Genomic DNA, 12,331 nt, shown 5'->3' on the forward strand with positions numbered 1-12,331 from the left:
TTGTAATATAAATCCTGCTCTATATCCAACACACTGGTTAGTAATAAATCAATGATTAGGTATAATTACATCACTGATAACTGGGGTAAGTGTTTAATAGTTAAATATTTGAAAGTTAGTAGTCTGTAAATAAAGATGAACCAAAATGTAACTGAGGATATAAAGAAAAGCCTAAGAGAAAGGTGAGCCTACTCACCACCTTTCCCACTGTGTTAGCCTCAGTCTTCCCAATTCTATCAGCACTACCATTTAGCACAAACCAGCTAGGAGCATATTTTGAGCACTTTGGACAAGTCTCTATTTTGTTTAAGGTCATTCATACTTGGTTCCAAATAATATTCTAGGCGAGATACTTCCTTGGATTGAACCCAATTTATACTTCATTCCATTACACCACAGAAAGACAGGAAACTAAGGCCCATGGACAAACCAGTGTTTTCAGAAGTAAAATCTAAGTTTCTAAACTCTATAGTTAAGTCACTAATGTTGCCACAAATATTTATGTAGCAACAAGATCAGCTACAAAATGTGCAGAGCTCCGTGCAAAACAAAAATACAGAACCCCTCCCGTCCCAAAATCAAGAATTTCAAGGCAGCAGAGCATTAAACAAAGCTCTCTGAGCTTGGGGTTTGGTTGGACCGCACGGGTCTCATGCCTGCCCACCACAAAGCTGGCCCTACTGAACCCCTGGGTTTTGCCGGACACCATTCTAGGCACTGGATGTACAGCAGTGGCTTTTAATCCACATCCCCAATATCCTGAAAGGCCTGAATGCAGCATCAAAGATCCTGTTAGGCAATCAAGGGTCAAATACAAAGTACATTTAAGAGCTCAAAGAATCTTTGGATATCAAACTGCTATGTAGAGCCTTAGGGTTAAGTGCCAGTCAAACATGATGCAAATTCAAGTGCGTTATTCTTTAGCCTCCCTATGTGTCTTCTTTTGTAAATCAAGAAGTCGACAAGCTTTTAAAAAAAAATGACTCTCCTTAGCCCTGGCTGCTGTAGCTCAGTGCATTGAGCACGGGCGTCAGAACCACACTATCCCGGTTCCATTCCCAGTCAGGGCACATGTCTGGGTTGCAGGCCAGTTCCCTGCAGGCCAGTTCCCAGCAGGAGACGCAGGAAAGGCAACCATACATTGATGTTGCTCTCCCTCTCTCCTTCCCTTCCCCTCTAAAGATAAATAAATTAAAATCTTAAAAATAAATAAATAAATATAAATAAAAATAAAATTAAAAAAATAAAAATGACTCTCCTTCCATGAAAAAGGAAGGTTGCACATTATCATAATAGTAAATAAAGCACCCAGGATGCAATATTGCTAAATGTGATGCTTCTTTTAATATTTTCCAACCTAATAAATGTCTATTGTGCTCCGACTAAGTTTACAGTTCATTGAAAAAAGCAAACATTGTCTCATGTTTGCAGAATTCAAGCCATCAGACACAAAGAGGATTCTGAAGTTACAGCCCAGGCACAAGAAATATCCTCTGAAATGTAAGAGAGAGCGCTATCATTTTCGGAATTTCTTCCCTGGGCCCCAGTGTGCTGGACATCAGCTGGGAGCAGGGTGCTGTTCTAGGAAGTGGGGATTCAACACGGACCAGACAAGTTCTGCCCGGCTTGTGCAGCTGATTGGAAAAAGCAGACAGTAGACAACCAATTCCTTTAAAACACTTTCTAAAAAATATTTCAAATTATGATTGCAAGATATAGCGGAGAGTTGCATTCATTATAGAATTTTCCTCCAAGAGGCACGAACTTCTTAGGTGAGAACTAAAAGATTTTTTTCTACTGACCCTAATCAGAACTGTAGCTTTGGTCACTACAAAGGCACAAAATTCTTCCGCAGATTAAAATAATAGAATATATCCCCCAAAGTAGATAAATCCATAACTCAATTATGAATTAAATTACATATGTTTGGGCCACGACTATAAATGAGGTGTTGGGTCTGGGTTAATATTATAAAAGTTCAAATTCTATGTATAATCCATAAGAACTTCTCACATGGTGATTTTCATAAAATAGCATGTTAATCTCCTGGTTGTTATAAGATTTAATTAATGTGTTTAAAGATCCTACTTAGCACCTCCAACAAGATGCTGCATAAAAAACTGAGGATTACTGTTAATACAGATCTGGAGTAATTGATCCTTATATTAATACTGCTAAATAAATACTTTCATAACACCAGTGCTATAAACGACCAAGCTGGGTTTAAAAGTGGTTCCACCCTATTACAGAGCAAATAACCATAGCTCAGGGGACCCAATATCATGGAGCCACAAAGAATGAAACTAACATCCACTTTTAGAGTTTTCCTTGTTAACATTATATATAATCTTACTGTAGAAGGAGAAAAGGAACAAGAATCATAGAAAAAACTAATCTTGCGTTAGCATAGTGCTTTCCACTTTTACAAAACATTTTCATTCCCACCACCCCATTTGCCTCTTGAATCCATTTAACCACTGAGATTGTACTGTAATGGAGTCTGCTCTCTTTGGTGCAGTACCAAGGAGCCACAAGTTCACCCTCTGTCCTTGACTTCTAACATTATTTCCTTTGGCGGGCCATTGAGAATACCTGCACAAATATTTCTGTGCATTTCATAGCCAAGTAAGAGCGCTACCATAACATCCCTAGTGAGGCTCAGGTGATGAAAAGAGAGGATCTTTGTGTTACAATCTGTCAGAGGAAATGGCGATCTAAAACAATATATGATGTTCAAAGCTATAGCTCTCTTTCTACATGTACTCAAATCATCTTCAAGTTCCTTGTTGCCTAAATCAGCTCAAAGTGTCCCCAGGGAAATCACATTGTGCTATATACACAACTAAATGATCCTGCGGGGCCTTATTTTAAAGGAAAATATTTAAGCAACAATTATAAAGGCATGGGTCAGTGATTAGTTTGATGATTCAGTTTAACCTAAACATACAAACAGTGTTTGGTCCAATTTAGAATAATTTCTAGGTTTACTATGAAAAAGTAAATATTTTCATCTATGAAATCCTCTCTGCAGACCTCCCAGTGAACTTTGGCATTCTGGCTGTGTGGCCCAAAGAACAATCTCCCATTACGAAGCCTGTTCAAGAGTCAGGCTGAGGCCTTAGGACAATGACGACTGCCCAGCTGATAATACTCTTCTTCATCACTGTCCCAGGTATGTAAAACACTGGAGATCTATGTCCCTGAATTACAGGTTACTGGTACTAAACATGGGTTCTAAAATGTAACCTGAAAGATCACCAATGCAAGTTGAAATACCTTATCTAAAAGGCTAGATTTACTTGCTTGAATTGCTTAAGCCTACCGACGGCCAAAAAATAAAAATTTCAAAAAAGAGTAAAAATCCGTCTATAATTTGAGGATAGTACCTCCAGGGTCACGGTACTGTTGACATTGGCAGGACCACCAGCATTTTTAAAACTAGATTCACTACCTAAATTGTAACGATTAAAATCATAAATACTGAGATAATGTTCTTAATGGTTCTATCTCAAAGTGCATAAAGGCACGATGTTTGTGCTTTGCACTAAACATGCATATCTTTGTTTCCACAACAAAATAAAAGGTGACAGTTAGAAGGAGGGTTAAACACGAGGTTTCCTGCCAGGGCTTTGTGAAGAGAGAGATTGTACATTCTATCCAGGTGATTAAAAAGTCGACTCAGGCCCGCTGCAGTCAGCATTATTCAGCATTATTCGCCCGATTTCTGGAGCCCGCCAATGCTTTTGGCCCACCTGACCTGAGCGGGTGTTCTCTCTATTATGCAAGTGACGTGGTCTCCCCGAGGCCAGTGATCGCCCGACATGCCCGTCTGTTCAGCACAGTGGCGTACCCTGGCGAGCTCGTAAAGTGAGCTGTGCACGTACGTGCATCCTCCTGTGTCCCTGCTCCGGGCGCCCGGGAGCCAACGTCCCGGAGGGCCGGCCCGGCGCTGCGGCCCCGAAACTAGGTCTCGGCCGGCGCGGCGTCGGCCGCCGGGAGAAGCGAGCCCCACTTTCTCCAGGCAGGAAGGGGGAGGCCGAGAGCATTTCCTATTGTGCAACTGAAATGAGCGGAGACGTCACTGCATTCGCACTCCCCCGGGTCTCAGCGGACCCGGGAGGAGAGCGAGGGCAAAGTTCAAGCCCTTCCCGGGCGGTGTGAGCGCTGCGGTCCAGGGCGAGGCAGTCGGGGCTCCCAGCTCCTGGAACCACTCCCCTCGCCTGGGGCTGGCACAGCCCGGCACACAGACCCGGCTGCAAGGGCTTGGACAGCCTCGGTTGAACCGCGGCGGGGCGGGGGTTAGGATGGGGGGCGCTTTTCCTCCCAGAATAAACCAAGCCCTCAACTACTGCGGGCTGGCCTCTGCCTATCTGTTTATTTCCTAGGGCAAAGGCATAGGCGTGTGTTTCCAGGTGTTTAGGGGACGCACTTTCCTTCCGTAAATTTCTTAGTTTAATTTTTAAGTAGATGACTTTTTCCCCCACCAGGATTACTTTTAAATAAACAAGAGTGAAAACCCTTTCAGCATTATTCTTGCAATTTGTCCCCGCAATTTTTATCTCCTATTGTGGATTCCTCTGAAGAGGAATCAAATGTCAAAGAGGAAAAAAGTAAAAAAATCGTTTCTGTACTGCATGGCTCCAGTGAGGTCAAAGAAGGCAAGAGGACAACCCTAGACCTTTCCAAAGCGTATTTTATATGTTTTCACTATTAAAATACCCATTATACAACATATAAAATCCTTTTTATTCATTAAGTCCTTAATCTCAAATGGCTAATATTAAAAAATCAGCGTCTCTTAAAAATCTTTCGATCTGTTCTTACTCATTTTAATAGCACACAAAACTTTTGGCTAGAATGTTTTTAAAATGGAAATTACCCACTCACATAAAAATAATGGTGATATTTAAAGTTGCCTATATCCTATACTCCTAGTTTTCCATTTAGTTTCAAACCATAAACCAGATTATAACCATATGCTATTCCAGAGAAGCAGTGATTTAGGGTTCACAAGGGTTAAAACGAAGACCATCAGGTATTATATAACCATTTTAAAATTAAAAACTGAAAGACCTAATGTGTCCATAGCATTGTCGATTACAGAACAAGTTATAGATTGTTTTTCTCTGGTGACTGGATGTTATAGATGTTACATTGTGCCAACATCTCTAGCATTTGAACTAACCAATGTTTCACCTCAGTACATGGAATTCAAATATTTAGGGTTTTACCAGTGTAGACCATAGACTTTGGGTAGTAATGACAGGTCAGTGTAGGTTCATCAGTTAACAAATGTGTCACTTTGGTACAAGATTTTGATATTGGGGTAAGTTGGGGGAGAAGCATGGGAAATATCTGTGTCACTCGATTTTGCTATGAACCTAAAACTTAGCTGCAAAATAAAGTCTATTTTAAAAGTATGTGTTTAGGGTGTTATAAGTATCATGATATTTACACTATGCACTGCATTGTAACCTACAGATTCACAAGTAAATGAATCTTAAAAATTGACAAAGAAATCATTATTGGGATAGCTTTCATGAAGTTCATCAACTGGGTCTACCCCTCCTTGATAAAGAAATTACATTTTAAAAAATTTTTACTGAAAAAAATTTTAAATGTACATTCAAAACAGTACAACTTCATACACGTTAGTTGTCCCAACCAGTCACTCACTCCTTAAGGGCGACATGAAAGGTGACCTTGCTTCCACTTAAAGTGATCCAAAGCCGTTGAGTACTTTTTCTGTTGTCTTATTTTCGAAATATCTGAATAAAACAACTGAGTATTTTATCACATGATAATATCTTAAACCTGCAGACTTTATTATTGCTAACCACTTGTTTTACATATATTCCTCTCCCCATGTTACCAAGAAATGGGCTCAGTGAACACAGGACTGGCATAAATGTATGGATCTCAGAAGGGCTCCTTTCAATGTTGAAAAGAAATGCTGAAGCCTTCCCCTTTCCATATTCCAAAACTCAAAACTGAAACCAGGCCCTCTGTCTGCACTTCCTAGGACGCTCTAGGTTGGCGTGGTAGCCACTTCCTCCTCTGCCTGTGAGTGAGTGCTGGGAGGGGCCTAACAAAGAATCACATCCAACTGCTTCATCTACTGAGCTTGAAAACAGCAATCTCTGAACAACTTCCTTAAGCTTCCCAAATTGTTATCAAAGGATTCTGGATTGTAAAAGTGAACCTATGTGTCCACTCCTGGGAAACACTCTGGATTGATACGGGTAGACCATTGTCAGCCTCCCGGTCTGATCTGGTCTGGGTGATCCTCCTGGTCTGGGTGATCTCACACTAACTTTTTTCAGTGCCTTTTCTCTCCCCGTATCAATCATTAATTTAAGCATTAAATCCCTGCAGTGATCCTGTGTTTTCCATTAGAGCATAATCTCACCTATTCCTTTACATCATCAGCCAGTGGTATATAATTAACACTCCACAAGCTGCGAGTGACTGCCCGAATACTATTGGAGCTTGCGGAAGATTTTACTCAGAATTCTCACTCTCTGGTTTATACTTAGTTGCTGGCGATGGCATGTGGAAAAGACAAAACAAGGATGAGTAAATATTATCCTATTTTATAATAATAATTTCAGACTAAATGAAATCAGTATTACCATAATTTCAGTATAAACTGGAATATAAAGACCAGGATGATAGCAATGAAATAAATCAACTTGTGAAAAAATACATCATTGAAAATATAAATCATAATAACAAAATGTGAAATCTTCAAGTTCCTGGTGTTATTTTCAAATGCATCTCTTTTATATCATGAAAGAGAACAAATGAATTATGAGAATAAAAGGATGTTTTTCAGGATAACATATATTTTTCACTTCATCTTTAGAAATTGCCAGAAAAAATTTAAATGCTCATATTTTATGCTTCCAAGTATGTTATGAGAGCGCACAGTTCCAACCCAGTGATATATATTCATTTCATTCAACCGGAAGGACTGAGACTTGCTGTTTCCCAAGGTAACCCTCTTAAAACTCATCGTTTAATTCAGGATTGGTTTCACTTAGTTACAACATGAGAACGATGGTTTCGTGGATGGCTGCGGTAATTCTCTGGGTCTCCATGTTTCTGAGATCCCGGTTCTCTACAACAAGAGCCTCCCCGTGTCTTAGATGATGCACAGGCTTTGCTGTAACTTGACCCTGAGAGGCTGACTGGCCTCACAAGCTGACATCTCTAAAAATGTTCAGAATGGCAGAGTAAGTTCTTACTCTTCTCTCGTAAGAGCCCATATTGAGTTTTCTTCTTCTCAAATGAGCATTCCCCAATCCTCTGTCGTTTTTCCAGAAAACTGGCTCCCAAGAAGCATACTTGGCAAAACGACCAGGGTGCCCTTCTTTCTCAGGGCCACAGTCGATTTCCACGCCAGTGTAAGGCTGCAGTGCTCCTGTGGGGCCAGTTCTCCATAAAACCAGAACCCAGCTCAAGAGTCAATTACACAGTACAGTCAAGTGAAGATTATAGCTCACCGAGTGAACAGGGACAAAGACACAAGTGCATTACACAGACACACGTATGCACACACATGAATGAAGAAAACTTTCATGAGAAACCTTACATGGTTTACAATCTTTGGTTCCAAAATGATCCTTTTTCTACTTCAGTACTTTCAAGCCCCATGATTTTATTTTTCTTACAAACTGCCCCCATAACGACAACTTTCTCTTTATTAAATGGCCCTTAGCACAAATTAGTTGTGTTCTGATCCCTTCAAGCCTGGGTAACTATACAAAGTACAGCACCTGATGCTAAGACAGTCCCCAGACCTACAGATGGCTCGAACACCGTCCATTCCCTCCTCTAGATGATAAGAAGACGCACCATTACCTCACGCCTTTCAGCCTCTAGGTCAAAGCCAATACATTCTTCAAATGGGAGTGCATGTATATAATGCTCGTTCCTATGCAGAAAGGAGTACTCTTTCTCCTTCAGTCTCCATCTACATTTAATACTTCAGGATAGACCGTCAATAAAGTCTAAAGAATAGTAAATGCTCAGACGGCCTATCATCAACTGTTACTGAAACTTCAGTGTCCCCACAGGCATTCAAGTGTACTTAAAAATTAATGAACTGTGTAAGTTATTTTATTACATTATATTCCTATTCTCTCCTCGTCCTCACAAAGCTCTGTGTACTTCTCCAGAGACTAAAAGAGTGACTAAGTCTAAAATGTTACTTGCCACAGTGGTTATAAGTTCCAGAATCAAAGTATCCACTGAGGAAATGGTAACTTTTCTTTTGGTAACATATAATCATTAACTTTTAGCTATTGTATAATGTACTGCTTCTGCATACAGGTCCACGTGTTCTATGAAACGTGTCCACCTTGGTATTCACCATCACTACTATTCATTATGCGGATTAATAAGCAACCTGCATGGGTAGATTAAAAGAAGAGAGTTTTCTCATAGATACTAAAGACAGGTGAGCTAAAGTAAAAATATTTTTCAAAATTATCATTAAGATACAATAAAACTCACTGCATACTCTATCTGGTACTACACAGGTAGCATTCTTACAAGTAACACACCCCCATAGTAATATTTCCCAAAGTCCTGTATCTCCACCATTAATCAACAGAAAATATAAAGTGAAGAAAAGGTTAATTTATGTTGTACTAAAATGGCAACCATCTGCGCTCACCCTGATGTCAGTGTGGCATGCCATTTATATGGCCAAAGAGTAGTAAATAGAAAAGGTACCAATAACCGGCACGGGTATGAGGATAACAGCAAGTGCATCAGCAATATATTCACTTTACCTCTTTCATTTGTTAGTGTCCTTGAAACTGCTGGGCTTCTGGGAAAAAGAAGGTAATAATAATATCTAATTCAAAACCACTAGGTCTTACATGCAAAATATACACCCTTCCTACTCTTTATAACTAAAATATAATTTATGCATAGAAGTTTTCACATATCTTTCTTCCATTTTATTTTATTTAACAATGTTTTGTAAAACATATGGAAATGCCAAAATCAGGGACCAAGTTTTTGATGTGTTACAGCACGTGTGTTCACTGTTATGTATTGTTGTGAGTACAAACTCTTTCAGCTGGAATCCAAGTCCTTAGACAACATATCCCAGACATTCTAAGTTTTTTTTAACAACATTCACTTGATATGCCCTCAAATAACATACTGCTCTGAAAACACCCTTACACTTTGCCACTTGGGTACCTGTCACAATCAGGGCCTATCTGAAGGAGCCCCCCCTGCTATGAAATCTTTTGGGATCTCATCAGCCAGGGGTGACTTTGTGCCTCATATATACCTCTATTTAAAATGCTGCTTTTAATTACAGTTCCCCTTGCATAGTTCTTGGCTTTAATATAGTAAATTATGAAAGCTTTGATATTGAAAATAGTGAAGCACTGTTCTTTGTATCTTACATTCTATTTCCATCTCTATTGTATTTTGTATTCCCGTGTATCTTACACACGCCAGAACCTCAATAACTACATTTGTTCAAATGGATTCGTATTATATTATTATACATTCCAACTCTGTTCCAGCTGTAAAAGTCTCAGCAAGCACGTCTACGCCTCTCAATAAAACGTTTCTAAACCAGCTGGCAAGAGGCTATGTTCTGAAGAGTAACCGGAGATAAGCAATTTATTTTTTTTAAGACTCGTAACAAACATAGCCTGGAGTCAATTTCAGACGTGAACAGCCTGATGCCTGAAGAAAATAATAAAATAAAAATGAAAACTACATAATAAAAGGTATTGTTGAAGGAGCTATGAATAGTAAGCCTGGAGAAAAGAATATTTAAGGGGAATACAAGCACTACCTTTACATAATTGTAGACTGTCCTGCAAGCCAATGAGCCAACTCATTCTAGATAACTGCAGAGCACTCGACTGCTGATTGACTGAAGCCTCCGGGAGTGGAAGAGGCCTCCCTAAGAACGGAGGAGGTGTTTGAGTAGGGACTGAATGCCGGCACTACTGGGCGATCTGTCTTGAGTGATTTCTCCTCACTCAGCTGGGGATTAAACGGTGCCTCCGATGGTTTTCTCTAATCCTGCAATTCTATGAAAGACATTACACCGCACGTGTCCGTCACCATCTGACAAATCAATACAGCAGATTCTACACCTGAGCAAGTTAATCGGCATAATTTAAATTAGACCATTTAGAAGATGCCCTAAATAAGTCATCGCTGTATGACTATAAATTGTAGCAGAGTGACAGGAAAAAGTAAAACTTCTCCTAAATGCTAAATGGATACTAAAGATGCGGCCTGCTCAAAGCCAAGATCTGACCCCTCTGGGAAGAAGCACTTGGAAAGGTTACACTGACTAAGGAAGCAAGCCATCTGCATATTCCAAAAGACCCTCAGGATCCCATTTCTATCTCAAAAAATATTTTTAGGAAATATTTACACACCAGAGATAAGAACAATAACTTGATTTACACAACTGTGTGTGGTAGAAATTTTCTTATGAAATTTAAACCAAAACCAATGGGCTTGCCCTGGCCGGTGCATGGGCCTGGGAACCAGAGGATGGCGGTTCAACTCCCAGTCAGAGCACATGCCTGGGTTGCAGGCCAGTTCCCAGCAGGGGACCCAAGAGAGGCAACCACACATTGATATTTCCCTCCCTCTCTCCTTCCCTTCCCCTCTAAAGATAAATAAAATCTTTTTATAAAACCCAATGGGCTTAAAGGAGATCACAAACGTTGAGTATACCATTAGATACTGTTCACTTCTACAGCTATCGGAAGGATTAACAGAGCAAGCAGCAGAGCCAGGGCAAATTTGTTACTAATTTAAAAATGCCCTCTATGTGATTCGCATTGCTCCCATTCTATAAGAACTGTAAGAATACAGAGAAAGACTAATTATCAGGGCACAGTGAAACATAACCGAGGTATAGCCACTTCGCCTGCATCATTTTGCAAATCAGTAACAAGGCAAGCAACATACTACTAGGGTCAAGGTTTACCATCAGCAGCTGGGGTGTCCTCTGCAACCCTGGTGTGGACCCTCCTGAGCACAGCCTCACAGCAAGAACAGACAACATATTTGAAATCCTCATTTTCTCCTACAAGTCTATGTTTCTCCCAACATTTTTCACACAATATAAATTCTTGGAGTAATCAGCTAAAATTTAAAATTTTGCAGATCTTCTAGTATTACCCATCATAACTATTTTCAGGCGTCATTAGGTTTAACATTAGCAAACTCCTACCAAACATGGCCAACAATCAACTGATGACTGAACAGATTTGGAGTCTGTCCACCAGAAAACCTAATCTCCGCATTTAGCATCCAATTATTTTCTGTATTCTCTACTGTCAGGTGATTTATTTTAAAAGGTCATTTTGAATATTCTCAGGCACTTGGATTGGCCCTTTTTAAAAGGTACATTTGATTGAATTTTCATGAACATTACTGAGGCCATTGACAAGTAAATACACGACAAATTAGTAAACAAATGACTTTAGATTCCTGTTCTTTTGCTTGAATACAGGTATAGCTATCTCAAAATTCTGTTATGCGTGTGCATTAGTGACTACACAACATGTAAATGCACCAAAGATTATTACAACAAGCTTTAGAGCTGTTGGCCATCATCTTTCTGAAAACAATTACATGTGCCTGTAATAAGTTGCATCAATAGCAATCAATTATCTCAAGAACACTCTACCGCACCCTTATCAAAAATGTATTGCTGTGTATCAAATTTTGTTTCAACAACTGAATTATTCTCAAACTTAGTGTTTCTTCACGTCCTCCAAAAATAGCCACTCCAATTCTCTTGTATGTTACCCTCCTGTTCCCAGGAGGCACGTCAGCACTTTAAACAAATGCCTCAGTTTTACAGATGAAGACACAATGAAACATAACCGAGGTATAGCCACTTCGCCTGCATCATTTTGAAAATCAATAACAAGGCAAGCAACATACTACTAGGGTCAAAGTTTACCATCAGCAGCTGGGGTGTCCTCTGCAACCCTGGTGTGGACCCTCCTGAACACAGCCTCACAGCAAGAACAGACAACATATTTGAAATCCTCATTTTCTCCCCGAAGTCTGTATTTCTCCCAACATAAACTTTGACACATGGCAAACACACTGAATGACAAGAAAATGCTCCAAACACTCAGAACCCTGGATATTTCCCTTGCTTACAGAAACAGAAGTTATTCAAAATGTAAGCACCAGGAGAAGAAAAATGAAGTTTGATCATTGTTCCATGGATAATTCAGAGCCGAACTTCTCCTGACCTGTCCATAAAGTGTTGGGCCAGCCAGCAGCACTGTCCCACGGGGCACTGCTAGATTGC

The 12,331-nt window shown here is 39.9% G+C and overlaps 1 protein-coding gene across 7 annotated transcripts in view; it reads right to left on the bottom strand.

Moving 5' to 3' along the window:
• Positions 1 to 12,331, bottom strand: part of HIVEP2 (HIVEP zinc finger 2) — a 186,070-nt gene that overhangs the window by 161,623 nt on the left and 12,116 nt on the right. The window contains exon 1 of one of the 7 annotated variants that reach the window (XM_053663418.1): positions 3,758 to 10,451. The exons of the other annotated variants lie outside the window; for them this stretch is intronic. The gene's annotated coding sequence lies outside the window, so the exon portion shown is untranslated. Of the gene's footprint in view, positions 1 to 3,757; positions 10,452 to 12,331 lie in introns of those variants that run through there. 7 annotated transcript variants of the gene reach the window in all.

This window comes from Artibeus jamaicensis, unplaced genomic scaffold, assembly GCF_021234435.1.
Source record: "Artibeus jamaicensis isolate MK-2021 breed Jamaican fruit bat unplaced genomic scaffold, CSHL_Jam_final contig_3176, whole genome shotgun sequence".
Lineage (NCBI taxonomy): Eukaryota > Metazoa > Chordata > Mammalia > Chiroptera > Phyllostomidae > Artibeus > Artibeus jamaicensis.